The 14,701-nt window shown below is 45.3% G+C and overlaps 1 protein-coding gene across 1 annotated transcript in view; it reads left to right on the top strand.

Moving 5' to 3' along the window:
• The window catches only part of vwdel (von Willebrand factor D and EGF domains-like), a 242,783-nt gene that overhangs the window by 113,415 nt on the left and 114,667 nt on the right, over positions 1–14,701 (top strand). The window lies entirely within an intron of this gene.

The raw sequence follows: 14,701 nt of genomic DNA, 5'->3' as shown, positions 1-14,701 counted from the left end.
ACTAAATATTTTCTTCAATAGTTCAATTACTGCACTTATCCTCAGTTCTAGATGAAGGTACAACTGCTGATGGGGCTTCAACAACTAATGCAGCAACTGAGATCTCTGCTGAAACCTACACTTCTGAGGATCAAGATGATGAGGAGGAAATACAAGAGGAAGATAGTGAATATTACATAACTGATGTAAATGAGATCACAGATACAGAAAAACTGAGAAATGAGGATCAGCGAAACTTTTTCATCACCAGCTCTGGCCCTGGCAAGTAATAATCCAAATAATAATGCTGTATGTTACCTAAAACGAGCATGAACATTATCTATCATAAAATTGAGATTAAACAGCGAGGTACCTTGAGAAGTCCTTAAGAATTAACCAAAGGGTAATGAATATTAGCACATTTTTAAGTATTTTGAATAACATTATGACCTGGAATTTTCATGAAAAATAACAGAGAGGTTGTCAGCACTCAACTATCAGTAAGCCAGCATCTCCTAGTGATTGCACATGTTGAAAAATCAGGAAGTTGCTCTCTCAGTTCCCCTGTTCTTCCAGAAGCTCTGCTATAGCAATATCTCATTCAGAGAGTGAGCATTGACACTCACAGAACGGCATGAAATTCCAGTACGTCATGATGGATGCTCACTAAGCTTGCCAGAAAATGCTGAGGCTTATCCATTCCAGTCTGTCAATATTTGATGGCATGATAAGTCTTAATTACTGCTCTAGCACTGAGCATTAACCTTTACAAGTGTGAAGTTATCTATGTTATAGATTCCACATATACCTTGGTTTCCTTTTTCCTTGCCAACTGCATAAATTGGAAATCACCCCTTGCCAATCCACAAATTCACAAGCATTTCATGTGTAGAACACTGGAGTAAATTTATCAGCCGGTAGGATCTTTCCCATTGCACTGGAGTGCTGCTTTGGGCTGCATTAGATTGCTTCAGTTGGAGTTTGATGAGAGAAGAACTTTCAAAGGTTAATTTCTATCTAGAGTCTAATATTTCTTTAATTTAGCAGCAAACTAAAACTTGCCCTTTCGGTTGGGAGAAGGTGAGTTTTAGTCCAGCTTTAAAACAGGGGTTATACAGGTTCTGCTTGCAGCTGCAGCTAATAAATTAGTTAACAGGCTTAAACAGGTTTTCAGAAGCTAGATTGAAACAGCATAAAAGCAAGCCATCTACAATGCTGCTTTTGTCTGCACTGGAGTGCTGCTTTGGGCTGCATTAGAGTGCTTCAATTGGAGTTTGGTGAGAGAGGGAGTTCAGTGAAGAGGGAAGGAGGTGATCCTTTCATTTTCTAACTTTCCTCAGTAAGAAGAGTGGCAATCTTGGTATGTAGGACCTGGTATGTACTCCTGTTCTTAATATTCTCTAAACTAGAGGAAGTAAAAGTAAAGGGAGTAATTTAAGGGTAAGTCATGTCAGGTCAGCTCAGCCAAGTGGAATGCTCCTCCTGTACGATGTGGGAAGTCAGTGACACTTCCAGTGTCCAAGGTATGCAGGAAGTGTCTGTAGCTGCAGCTACTCAAAAACCATATTTTGGAGCTGGAGCGGTGCCTGGGGTCACTGTGGAGCATCTGCAAGGATGAGATCTTCGTAGATAGCACATTCAGTGAGGTGGCCACACCGTAAGTAAAGAGTGCACAGGCAGAAAGGGAATGGGTAACTGCCAAACACAGTAAAAGCACTAAACAGGCAGTGCAGCAGTCTCCTGGGTCCTTCTACCTCTCCAACAGATTTTCAGTTTTGGATACTGTTGGGGGAGATGGTTTCTCAGGGGAATGGAGCAAGAGCCAAGTCCCTGGCGCCACAAGTGGCTCAGCTGCACGGCCGGAGGAGGGTGAGTGGGGGTGGGGGAAAGAGTGGGCGAGCACTAGTGATAGGGGATTCTATCGTAATTAGCAGATAGACATTTCTGCAGCTGCAGACGTGATTCCAGGATGGTATGTTGCCTCCCTGGTGTCAGGATCAGGATGTCACAGAGCGGCTGCAGGGCACTCTGAAGGAGGAGGGTGAACAGCCAGAGATTGTGGACCATAATGGTACCTATAACATAAGTTTAAAAAAAAGGAACGAGGTCCTGAAAGCAGAGTATAGGGAGCGAGGAAATACATTAAAAAGCAGGACCTCAAAGGCAGTAATCTCAGGATTACTCCCAGTGCCAGGTGCTAAAGAGATCAGGGGTAAAATTTTTAGCTCAGCAGACGGGTGCACGCCCGACCCAACTGGGCGTAAATTGTCGCATTTGCCAGAATCAGCAGCGCTCCCGCCAACAATTAAAAGGCCTATTAAGGCCATTTAAAAGGATATTGAAGTAAATTTTTCATTGCCCGTCCAACCTTACAGTTGGCTGGCAGGCGAAAAGGCTAAGCAGCCTTTTCACTTTTTGGGAAACCTCATCCACGGGCAATTAATATTTTTTATAAATAACATGTCCCTGCTCATGTGACAAAGTATATTGTAAATAAATTTGATGTTTCCACTTAAGAAGTACCTGCATTTCAACTCTATTACCAATGGTAAAACTCAGCCACCCTACAACAAACTAGCAACGAGGATAAAACAGGATTGAACAGAAGATATCAGGTTAGAAAGAAATCGACACTGTACTTTGCACAGTGATTGTAAGTAGCAAGCTCTGTTAGAATTGAAGAAGTTATCCTCTCTCACAATGCCACAATTTGGGAGAACTGATCCTTTTGAGCCAGCCACAGACGATTGGTCTCAATGCTTAGAATGCCTCACTTTTTTTCAAGCGAACGCGATTATGGGGGAAGGAAAGAGGCAAGTAATTCTCTTGAGTACTTGTGGGAGCAAAACCTACGGTTTGATTTGAAGTTTGATGGCACCCAGTGCCCCAGATGCGAAGAATTTCGATGAATTGGTGGACCTCGTGAAGGGTCATTTTCAACCAAAGACCAAAGTTATGATGCAAGGGTTCAGATTTAAATCACGAAATAGAGCCCCAGGTGAGACAATTGCATGCCACATGGCAAATTTGAAGCAGCCAACGGAAATTTGTGAGTTCGGTATGACTCTGAGCGACATGCTCAGAGATCGTTTAGTATGTGGTTTGCAAGAGGACACTATTCAGAAAAGATTATTGTCCAAAGTGAATCTGGATTTCAAGAAGGCCCTAGGGATAGCAATGACCATGGAAAGCGCAGTAAGAGATTCAAAAGCAATATAGGGTGTGCAAAGTGGCACCGTCCTGCATATCGGGCAGAAAAACTCAAGCAAAAGTGGCCCAAAAAAGCAAGACTCTGCTGAAGAAAGAAAAATAACTTAGCAGCGGGATTGAAGGGTATTTTAATAGAGGTGGAAACAATCAGTCTTCTAGCGATTGGCAGTTTTTAAAAAATTGAATGCTACTATTGTTCCAGAATGGATATTCAATGAGGCAGTGCAAGGAAAGGTTCAAGCAGGCTGGTAAACAAAAGGAGAAGCCCAAGGAAATCCACAATATAGAAGTGCCTGAAACATCAAATTCAGACATTTATTCGTGGTTTAATCTGAAAGTTGGAAAGACAGAACCAATATTTGTAACAGTGAAAGTAAATGGCGAACCTGTTAGAATGGAAGTGAACACAGGAGCTTCCACTACAGTAATTGGAGAACATACCTTCAGATATTTGAATAATGGTGAACATCCATTAAGTTTAAAAGTAACAGCTGCCAAACTAAAAACACACACTGGTGAAGACATTCATGTAAAAGGCATAAGCAAAGTAACTGTCCATTATGGAAGCCAATTGGCAAAGCTACCCTTGATGGTGGTGGTAAGTGAAGGGCCAAGCCTCCTGGGGCGAAATTGGTTGAAGGAGATTAAGTTGGAATAGGCTGAAATTTTCCAGTTGAGACAAAGAAGGCTAACAGAGCTACTTAGAAAGTGTGCCACCATCTTCAAGGATGAACTTGGGAAAATTTAGTGCCTGCAGGCCAAGATTCATGGGGATCCGGAAGCAACCCCTCACTTCATGAAGGCGAGACTGGTGTCATACGCACTGCGAGAAAAAGTCCACACTGAACTGGGCAGACTAGAGAAATTGGGCATTATATAACCTGTGCGGTTCTCAGAATGGGCAGCACCCATAGTCCCCGTCCTTAAACCCGACCAAAGCATCTGAATTTGTGGAGACTACAAATTAACGGTTAATAAAGTAGCTAAGCTTGACAGGCAACCTGTTCCAAAACCCGAAGACCTGTATGGCAAGCTGGCAAGAGAGACAACCAACACGAAGCTGAGGTGAGTCATGCTTATCAACAAATAGCGATGGATAATGCCTCCCAGGAATTTTTCACAATTAATACCCACAAAGGGCTGTACATGATTGCCTCACGGTGTCTCCTCAGCTTGCGCCATCTTTCAGAGAATAATGGAAAGCTCATTGCAGGGAAAGTCTATTTAAACAATGTATTGGTGACAGGATTCACTGAAAAAGAGCATCTGGCAAACTTATAAGAAGTCCTAAAACATTTCTTACAAGCTGGAGTACATTTAAAAAACAAAAAGTGCACATTCCAAGCAAGGGAGGTAATCTGTTTAGGTCACTGGGTAGATTCACAGGGCCTCTGCCGAATTGAGGAGAAGGTGAGAGCCGTAAGAGAGGCACCTGTGCCAAAGAACACCTCAGAGCTCAAATCATTCCTAGGAATCATCCAATATTATGGGCGATTTGTACCCAATTTGTCTAGAGTGCTGGTCCCCCTGCATTCTATACTCAAAAAGAACCAACGTTGGTCTTGGGAGGCGCCCCAGAAAGAAGCTTTCATAAAGGTGAAACAATTGTTGCACTCGTCCAATCTATTAGTGCATTACGACCAGACGAAAGAATTGGTACTGATATGCAACACATCTCCCTATGGAGTGGGAGCAGTGCTTTCTCATCGGATGGATAACAGCAAGGAACAGCCAATAGGTTATATATCAAGAATGCTCTCCACAGCGGAAAAGGGATACTCGCAGATGGATAAAGGCCTGTCCATCATCTTTGGTGTCAAGAAATGTCACCAGCATGTGCACGGCTGCCATTTTACAATCGTTTCAGGCCACAAACCACTAGGATTGTTTTGTGAGGATAAGGCTATACCATCCATAACCTCAGCAAGAATACAATGATGGCAGCATACGAATTCAATTTCATACATGGCCCAGCAATCAAATTGCAAATACTGATACCCTTAGTCGTTTGCCTTTACAAGAAAATGATGACCATGTCCCACTTCCACAGGAACTTCTTTTACTGTTAAATTTCTTAGATTCCTCACTGTTATGCGTTCAGCAGATCAGAGACTGGACAAGTCGCAATGGAGTCCTATCTCAAGTACAAGAACAAGTGCTGCATGGTTGGTCACAGTAGCCCCTATCTGATGAAATGACACTATACTTCGATAGAAGACATGAAATAACCAGACAGGATGGCATCTTATTGTGGGGTGCATGAGTGATAGATCCTCCAAAGGGAGGGAGCCTCTTGTAGTTGAACTACACAGTGCCCATCCAGGAATTTCCCAAATGAAGACCATTGCATGCAGCTATTTATGGTGGCCAGGGATGGACAGCGAAATAGAGAGTATGGTAAAGCATTGTGGGCAACGTCAGCAACTGCAAAAGTTGCCAGTGACAGCTCCATTTCACCCATGGGAGTGGCCAGGTAAACCCTGGGTGGGTTGCACATTGACTACTTCGGACCTTTCCTGGAAACAATGTTTCTGTTCATCATCAATGCCCATTCAAAATGGTTGGACATATAAGACGTGAAGCCACCAATATCAGCTGCTACAATTGAGAAACTACGCCAAAGTTTTGCCATTCACAGACTACCAGAAGTAGTTGTTTCTGATAATGGCACAGCATTTATGAGTGCTGAGTTTCAATGATTTATCAGCTTCAACGGTATCATTCATGTAAAAACTCCACATACCACCCTTCCTCAAATGGACTGGCCGAAAGGGCGATTCAAATGTTCAAGGCAGGCATGAAAATATAACTGGCGATTCCTTAGCAACCAAGCTAGCACGCTTTCTTTTTCATTACAGGACTACCCCTCAAACAACAACAGGTGTTTAATAATACCAAATTTAGAGGGGAAGGTGGAAAGGAGTCAGGGAAGCCTGAAAAACCAGACATGACTGGCATAGCCATGAGAGGAAATTTACCATGGGAGAGCGGTATACGTGAAGAACTTCGGAGAAGGACCAAAGTGGTTACCGAGTGAAATAAGTGCGGTAACTGGACCTCTACCTTACCACACGGATGTGGAAGGCTGAATCATCCATAAACATTTGGACCATTTAAGGAAGGAAGAGACAAATCATCAAGATTTGGTTCCACCAGTGATAATGGGTCTGCGTTTCCAGTTGAGGATACTCAACTCAGGACAGACATGTTTGATGTTCCTGTAAGAGTTGAGTCTGCAGAACTGCAATCATCGAAGCACCTGATGTTTAGGCAACTCCAGAAAAGGATGCTCCTGACAAAGCATCTGAAGTTGTGGAGCTGAGACGTTCCATACGTATCAGGAAGTCATCTGAAAGATTGAACTTATAGATTCCTTGCCCAGTGTAAATATTATGTCATCTTGAAAAATATATATTTGTAAATATAATATGTATAGCCGAGTAAAAGGGCGACGTAATGTAGTAATTATGGTTTTATCTAGTGTGTAATGTACATTTGAGATAATACTTGTTAAGGAAGATCACATGATCTGTAGTAACCAATAGGAGAATTGTGTGGACTACCTCAGCAGTCAGTGTGAGATAGAGCTGGAGTTGAAAACACACACATAGTTGCTGCTGAGTATATTATAAATATACTTAATGTTTCTGCTTAAAAAGTGTCTGCAGTTCAACTCTATTACTAATAGTACAACTCGGCCACCCTACAACAATGTGAGTTCACATGATTTCTTTCATGGACAATAGAATTTCACTTGGCCTATCCATGTAGTTAAAATGCAAGGGACATTTTTACTGCTGATCTTTACTTCTTCATAAAAATTTTCTGTTGTAGGCTTTTAAAAATTGTTTATTAATATTTTTTTTCAATTCTTTATGGGTGCTTTGATTTTCTTCTCCTATTATTGACTTTGAAACATAGTAAGAATGGCCCTATACAAGCCAAAAAATCCAAATATTGTTTTCAAAATCCCCTGGAAGCCCACTGTAATTGAAGCATTTGCAAGAGTTCAATAGAATGCTCCAACTTGAGGGGCAGAATTTAGCCCATGTCTGGTGGGCTCAGCAGGGGTGGGCGGGGGTGGTTGAGAACCCAACCACCATCCGCGTTCGAGGCCAGAAGGTGATTTCACATTGGTGGGCCAATTAAGGCCCGCCCAGCGTGAAACGCTACCAGCAGCATTCAGCACTGCTTGTGTGGGCAGAGGGCGAGCGCGAACTTCGCTCATGCACGCAACTGTGCGCTTCAGAATCTCCCTGAGGTACAAAGCTGCCTCAGGGAGATGAAGAGTTTTTCTTAAAAAAATAAAGAATTGAAAAATGTAATGAAACATGTCCCATCATGTGACTCTCACATGAGCAGGGACATGTTATTAATTAAATTTTAAACCTTTTATTTTATTTTTATTTGCTTTTGGAAACCTCGTCCTGCCCGTGGATGAGGTTTTCAAAAAAAATGCAAAGACAGCTTGACTTTTTCATTGGACAAAATTTAACTTAATTGATTCTTTAATGGTCTTAACAGGCCTCTTAATTGTCGGCAGGCATGCTGCCGACTCTGGCGTGCGCCTGCTAACCAAACTATCGTGCGACTGCGCGTTGACGTTGGGATGCTCATTTCACGCTTGAGCGGGTTGGGGGTGCACCTGCCCACCGAGCTAAAAATTTTGCCCGAGGCATGACAAGCTATTTAACACATACTATAGAGTCCTGTATCCATTGACAGGACAACTTAAGATAGTTAATATGAGTTCATTTGATGTCCAAATATTGCATGCAGATTGGTAACATCTGCCACTATTTCACCAAATATATCTGCAGACCCTGAAACACCTGTCTGAAGATTGATGAGGACAACTGATTTTGCAGGCTCTGGGTCAGCATCAAGCCAGTTGCATAGCAATGCCGTCAACTGTAAGAACAGCTGTAGACAACATCAACATAGGAACAACATTGTTAGCAAAAGGAAAGATCACCACTATCTGCAACTATCCTGTCTCTGTTTTCTTCCAGGCTAGCATAGGAATCACCTGAAATACTAGTTAGTTTAATGTATCAAACAGGTGACTGATGCATTGGCTGATGTGACCAGTACTTGCAGCTTTTTCAGCCCAATGCAACCTTTGTTAACACTAAAAATGAATTATTGTTAACATTTGCAAAGGCAGAGTTATCTATTTTAATACATTTAGAACCCGCGTAGAAACTGAACATATAGGGCAGGATTTTACGTGTCGGCAAGTGGGGGCGGGGCCCGCTTGCTGACACATAAAATGACGCGCGGTCACGTCGGGGGGAACTCCTGATGTCACCGCGCCCCATTTAAATTTTCAGGTAGGCAGAGGCTCAGCTAAATCCGCTGCATGCCCGCCGACCTGTCAGTGGCCAATTGAGGCCATTGCCAGAGCAATTAAGTAATTAAAGGACCTGCCCGTCCAACCTTAAGGTTGGCAAGCAGGCCAGGAGCCTCAGCGGGAATTATTAAAAGCATGAAACCTCATCCATGGGCGGGATGAGATTTCATGTAGGTTTTTCAAAATTTTAATAAAGTTTTTGTGAAAATTATGGACATGTCCCAGCTCATGTGACATTGTCACGTGAGAGGACATGTTAGGAAAATTTTATTTTTCTATTTTTAGGTTTTTGACATTTAGAGCCAATCTCCCTGAGGCTGCACTTAGCCTCAGGGAGATGAGTGCGGTCTTTCATGCGCATGCGCAAAAGAGTGCGCTCTCGATTTTGGGATTCTCTCCCCACACAACCCCCGCCCCCGCCCCCCACCTGCTGAGCAGGCTTTAATTGGCCTGCCCACATAAAATGGCGCTGCGCCCCCAATTGGGGGCATCGATCGGAAATGCGCCTGTGCACGCCCGCCCTTCAACTTCGCCCCCGATGGGGGAAAATTCAGCCCATAGTTTTCCCTTAACTTGTGACTATTTATCTTTAATTGCATGCATCATTTTAAACGTTACTTTCCGTGACTTAAGCGCTTTTGGCACATAGGGAAAAATTTTCCTCCCACCACGGGGGAAAGTGCAGGAACAGCCACGGGCGGGCACACTTCCAGTCAGCAGCCCCAAGTGGAAGCGCGCCGCCATTTTACATGGGCAGGCCACTTAAGGCCCACCCAGCATGATGTCCACTCGGAAGCGCTATGCACTCCCTGTGGGGGATTCCCTCAGCCAGGAGTGCATTCTTTCACACATGCACATGAAAGAGCACACAGATCTCCCTGAGGCAAAGTGCTGCCTCAGGGAAATCGGCTCCGATTTAAAACTTTTGATAAACATGATTAAAAATTTTCTCTGCCATGCCCCCCATGTGACACTGTCACATGAGCTGGGACTTGTCCATAACTTTTTTTGAAATCTTTAATAAAAATTTAAATACCTTCATGAAACCTCATCTCACCCATGGATGAGGTTTCATGCTTTTTCCGAAGCCCGGCTGACCTTAGGGTTGGACGAGCAGGTCCATTAACGACTTTAATTAGATTTTCAGTGCCTCAATAGACCATTGACAGATTGGTGGGCGCACAGCTGACTTGGTTGCGCCCACACCGACCTGAAAATGTAAATGATGCAGGGTGATGTTGGGAGTTCCATCCGACATCATCCCGTGTCATTTTAAACATCGGCGAGCCGGCCCCGCCCCTGCTCGCAGACCAGGAGATCCTGCCCATAATTTCCTGAACCTCTCACTCCAGTACTAGAAGCAATATGAGCTAGGAACTCACTATAAATATTTAAGTAAGCTTCATTATGTTTGCCAGGCTTAAATCCCACTCCAATTTGTCTCCATCCTTTTTGTATTTTTCATAACTCTACCTCACCATTTTAAATTGAGAATAACAAAGTACTGATTGTTGCATATTCTACACTTCCAATTTTCTCATTATGTTCATGTTTTTGAATTAATTTCAGACATGCAAGAGTCCAAGATTGGCAAGTTAACTTCAGAGTTGAGTCAGCAATCAGAGTCCTCAGCTGACCAATGCAAATATAAGCAGATCAGCTATATGGTATTGTTTAGAGTCTGCCAACAGAATATTGTGCTGTGCAGATACCAATGTTAGATCAGTATCTGCAATATAATGCAGCCATAGTCAAGCTAATTATTTACAAGTTTACATGTTATGGATTGTAGATGCGCATAGTAGAGAACATATTGTAAAATTCCTTAACACATTGGTAACCAACTCTAGTTTCATGAAGAATTTCAACCAAAAACATCAGTAACCTGCCATATCCACAAAAAGTTTTCGTATACATGACACATGTTAGTTAAGTAATCACACAACACTACGTCAGTCTGACCCATTTGTGTATTCCCTTGTTGTCAAGCCCTCAGTGCTTGATTGAGGGACCCGGCATCGGGAATGGACGTGCCCGCTGAGAGCCACCTTCCTGCAATTTCTTATGACCTCCTGCCCTCCCTAGCCACCAACTTCCTCTTTGCTATTCCCATCCCACCCTCACTCACCTGTGGCCTGGATCTCTCACTGACTTAGGGCCTCCTCTAGGCATATTGATTGCAGCGACCACCGCTTCCGGTGGCAATGGAGAGCTACTGGCCTCTGATTGGAGCATCTTCACCAAAGGAGGCAATGCAGTGGTTTTGCCAGCTTTCCAGATGGTGGGCGAGAGCACCATTGCTTGGATTAATTTCTAGCCATCAACTTATTTGAAATCTTCTGTTCACACGCACATGCACAGTTCCAGCTATCTTCATTGTCCCACTGCTAAATGTTGACAAATTAGAATTGGATATTCTACTCAATCAGGAGAGATATTGTAAGTGATTCTTTTTGGATTCTCAGCTGGTACTGATACTATCAATGATTAGTAATAAAATATTGTTGAGAAACCATGCTTTATATCAAAGAATTGACTTTGAACTTACTGGTTAGAAACCCCAGATTGATTTTTTTTAAATACTGAAGCCACATTCCAGTAACTCATAGTCCGGAATTTTCTGGCCACGTTGGTGTCGGGCCTCAAGGCAGGGTAGGAGGGTAGACAATATGGCAGCAAGGCCAAAAATTGGTTCCACACCGTTGTGAAACCAGTTTGCAATCATCTGCTCCACCCGCCAATGGCGAGCTGCGTTTCCCACCATCACACGTCGGAAACCTAATTTCAATACTTCAGCATTTCATTATAAGCCAAGTTTACCGGAATCATCCCCCCCATGTCAAGTAAGTTTACTGCACACATCGGTGTGACTTCAGAACAGCATGCTTCACAACTGCCTTTAAAAGGCTTGCGCCTGGCAACCTGAACTTCAGAGGGAACTTGGAAGTGAATGCACACAACCTTGCACAGTGCTCGCAAGCATCGCCCATTGTACATCAAGGAAGATGCCCACACATTTGTGGGGAGCACAGGCAAGTCACCTTTTCCTGGCTGGCTTTCAGTGCGATGCCGGGACAAGGGATCCATTGCAGGTGAGGCTGGATGGCTGGGGGTGGGGGGTGTTGGTGGTCGTGGGAGGGGAGGGGTTAGTGGGGGGCAAGGCAACACAGACTGACGGATATATTCAAGCACATGACCAGGGACTGGAGGGGGCAAGGCAGACACAGACTGAAGGACATTTTCAATCACATGCCCGGGGGGTGGGGGGGCAAGGCAGCGCAGGCTGAAGGAAGTACACAAGCACATGCCGGGGGTGGGTGGGAGAAAGTGGGATGTGGGAAATGGCCACTAAGTTGGAAAGGCTTGTCAGGAGTGAGCATTATTCTGCAACTGAGATTGTTCAGCTGCAGCTCCATTGACATGCTCGGAGTTGGGCCTTTGAAGATTTTCTGCCCGCTCAAGAAACGCAAAAGCATGAAGTTCCACCAAATGCTCCAGAACTGTTCAATCTTCAGGCGTAGACTGCAAATTAATGTGCATTTTATGGAGCAGGAAAACAATTGGCTGACCGGACAAGTCATAAAATCCCCTTGCGAAAGGTGCCATGGCACAGTCACTGGTGGAGGCACTCAGAGCCCCTTGCAATGTCTTTGTGAAGGTTTGGAACAGTATCCATCATGTTTCAAGCTAACAATGCAGCATTGCAATGCAGGTTAGGAGAATGCCTGAGCTGAGAGCACAGCATGCAGTCCAGCGGCTGAGGCTGCCACCAATCAGTCAAGTGGAGCGGGGCGGAGGTGCTTGGGGGTTCAGACAGCCAATGAGCGCCCTACGTACTGGCCACCCAAGTGGTGGCCAGCACTCTCCTGCCTGCAGGAAGGAGCCTTCAGACTTAACCAAGACACGTATACTAACCCACGCATCTCTCTCTTTGATTCTGCAGGATGGAGAACATCAGAATCATGGAACCTGGTGCTTTAGCGTTATGCCTCATGGCTTACAGAGACCAGAGCAGAAAAAGAACAGTGCAGTGGAGGCACCTGGCTCAGCAAAGGGAGGAGCGCCTCCCTCAAGATGAAGAGGCGGCAGGGCCTGGTGCGATGCAGCTCAAGATCCACAGAGAGCAGTTGCTCATAGGCCCACTAGACACGCAGTCTATAGACGGCGCCTGTCATTCCTGCAGATGACAGAACCGGTGTCGCCGAAGACTGTGCATATCTAGGGAACTGGTTGGTCATATATGCTGCTTGCTGCAGGATTTAGCGCCACGGGGACATGGAGATCATCCACTGCCAGTGGTCATGAATGTGACCTCTGTGGGATCTTGCAAGCCTCCATGCACAAGTGTATCCAGGAGACCACAGATGCCATCTTCGCGAAGGCACAGAACTTTGTACATTTCGCCTGGTATCAGGCAAGCCAAGAAGCAAGAGCACTGGGATTTGCACAGATCTCTGGTTTTCCACAGGTGCAGGGTGCCATCAACTGCAATTGTGTGATGCTTAGATCTCCGTGGCAACAAGCAGTCGACTATGTCAACCGCAAGGGTTTCCACTTGAGGAATGTTCAGCTAGTGTGCGACCACCCCAAACACATCCCACAGGTCTGCGTACGATTCCCAGGGAGCATCCATGACTCCCACATCCTTAGCAGACCTCAGATCCCTGACATTTTCCAGAGTCCAGAGAGGCTGCAGGTTTGTCTCCTCAGGGACAAGGGGCTACCCACAGAGGTCGTGGCTGATGACACTCATGCCGTGGCCTCAGACTGCAGCAGAGTGATGGTATAACGAGACTCATGCCATGTCCCGGATTTTGGTGAAGCAAGTGATAGGTGTTTTGAAAATGAGGTTCTGGTGCCTCAACTGGAGCATTGCAGTACAGTCCACCTAGGATGTGGAGTTTCATCGTCACTTGCTGCGCACTCCACAACCTGGCGCTGCAACGAGGGAAGGACCTGGCTGACGAGAAGATGGAAGAGCTGCACATCTCCTCAGATGAGGGTGTTGTTGAAGGGGATAACGGTGATGAGGTCCTCAAAGGCAAGGATGAGGCCATCGCACCTGGTCAGACAAGGCAGGCATGCTCGGGAGGTTCTCATAGCCGCAAGACTCTTGGAGAGTGATGACGAGATGCAGTGAGGACACTCCATAGATATCCACATTGCCTTTATGAATGTCTAACTCCTGTCTGGCTAAGGGCGGAGCACTTGTGCTCTGTGATCAACGTCACATCGTGGAGACGCAGCCGTGAAACTTTAAATATACCTGATACTTTGTCAGCCTTCAGCACATGTCCCCTTCAGGAGCACAGCATCACTGGTCACAGATGCTAAAGAGGTGGGGGCCAGCCTACCAGAAGGATGCTGAGAGCACACAGAGAGAATGATGGAACTCTGTGACACATACCCACTACATTCTGGCAGCAATGACAAGCACTGCCGAGGTGCAGGCATTAGTAATGTGTCCAGTGAGTGTGAAGCCACACCATCACTTTGACCTGAAGGTTACACACTGCACAGGGAAGAGGCCCTGGTCTGAGACACCTGCCTTTATCTTGTGCAGGAGCCAAAGTTTCACATCTGAGTGACATGAACACTGCTCATCATAACAAGGAGACATTCTTGGAAGTTTATTTACAATGGCAAACATTATGTCCAAGTGATTAGCATCCCTGTCTGTGCAACCACATCTTCTTAACCTTCCTAAACCTGCCGCTATGCCTTCATGTTCCCCCAACACCGACAGCAGAGGTGGTGTCAGCCTGCTAACTGCTCCTTCGCACCTGTGATGAGCTTAGCAGGCGTACTCTGAAGGGTTGAAACCTAGAGGGCCCCAGCCTGCTTTCCAGGTCCTGTTGTATGGCAGGGACACCCTACTCGACCTGTGGAGCTGGAACTACTGGTGTCACAGGAAAAAGGGATTTGGATCAACCAGATATTCCCAGACCCACCTAGGTGGATGGCCCCGGGTGTGTACCTGTTGGTTCTCCTCCCAATGGGTACCCAAGGGTCCTTGGCTGACTTTTTGAGGAGAAGGGGAAGCTGGAGTGAGATTGAGCTGCTCCTCACCCTTCTCACATTGACACTGCTGGAAGCCAACTATGGCATCGGCGATAGAATTCAGCCCGCAAAGCCATCCTACCAATGTTAATCTCAATG

This window comes from Carcharodon carcharias, chromosome 3 (genome assembly GCF_017639515.1).
Source record: "Carcharodon carcharias isolate sCarCar2 chromosome 3, sCarCar2.pri, whole genome shotgun sequence".
In the NCBI taxonomy this organism is placed as follows: Eukaryota; Metazoa; Chordata; class Chondrichthyes; order Lamniformes; family Lamnidae; genus Carcharodon; species Carcharodon carcharias.
This window is presented reverse-complemented; position numbering and strand designations above follow the sequence as displayed.